The sequence below is a fragment of the Aspergillus udagawae genome (genome assembly GCF_001078395.1).
Source record: "Aspergillus udagawae IFM 46973 DNA, scaffold_5, whole genome shotgun sequence".
Taxonomy (NCBI): domain Eukaryota; kingdom Fungi; phylum Ascomycota; class Eurotiomycetes; order Eurotiales; family Aspergillaceae; genus Aspergillus; species Aspergillus udagawae.
The window spans coordinates 2,734,131-2,735,323 of NW_025091268.1; positions in this window are offsets into that span (position 1 = coordinate 2,734,131).

Below are 1,193 nucleotides of genomic sequence, written 5' to 3' on the forward strand. Positions count from 1 at the left end.
TTTAAAGACTACTATTTATAGTATTAGTAACTTAGGTTATATACTTTTATCTAAAGATATCTAATATATAGAAATCTATAAGATATTATTAGTATATAATCTTATAAAGCTAGGATCTTATTAATATTAATAATATTAATTCTTCTTTAAATAGACTTCCTCCCTTTTATAATAGGGGAGGGAAATATATTAATAAATAGAAATTATTATAATATAATATAAAAATCTATATCTAATAAATACTAGATAACCTTAATTATAAAATAATAGAATTATAAGTAAAACAAGATATTAATAGAGCTACTAAATATAGATAAATAATTATAGAAATTTAAATAAGATATTATAGAATAAGAGATATAAGATCTATAATTCTATATTATTATTAGCTTAATTTATTAGACTAATTATTTAATATAGAACTTACTATCTAGAAATAATTATTATAACTATAGATATAAGCTAGGGAGTAATAAATATAAGGAACTATAGAATAAAAGAGATAAGATTTATAGATCTAAATTATTGTAAATTTAATTTATTAGATTAATTACTTAATAAAGAACTTACTATCTAGAGTTAATTATTATAACTATAGATATAAGCTAGGAAGTAATAAATATGATAATAAAGCTATAAAATAATATAGAAGAAATCTATATTATTAAATTAATTAGGAAATTATAGCTTACTACTATATTAATAATACAAATAAGGAAAGGAAAGGAGGAGAAATTCTCTAGATATCTATAAATCTATTTATATTATATTTCCTATAATATATTATTATCAATCTATAATGATTATTATTAATTATTTACCTATATTAAAGCTAAATAAATACAATAATTTATAATAATAATAGATTATATTATGTAAATAATAAAAGGTCTACTCTTATATTTATAATTAATTATAGAAGATGAGAATAATTTAAAATATATAAAGCCGTTATTATTACTAAATTAGGAAGTGTTATTGCTTTAAGGGTAAAGCCTATTAAGAAGAGAGGTAATTATTAAGGGCTATAGTAACCTATTATTCTACTGTATATACTAGGCTATATAATATATACTATATTTATCTCTATAAGTTACTAAGTATTCTATATATAAGAAGAATTATTCCAAAAAGAAAGAATGTAATACTAAAAAGCTAAATATTATAGTATCTTTCAAAGTAAAAGATATAAT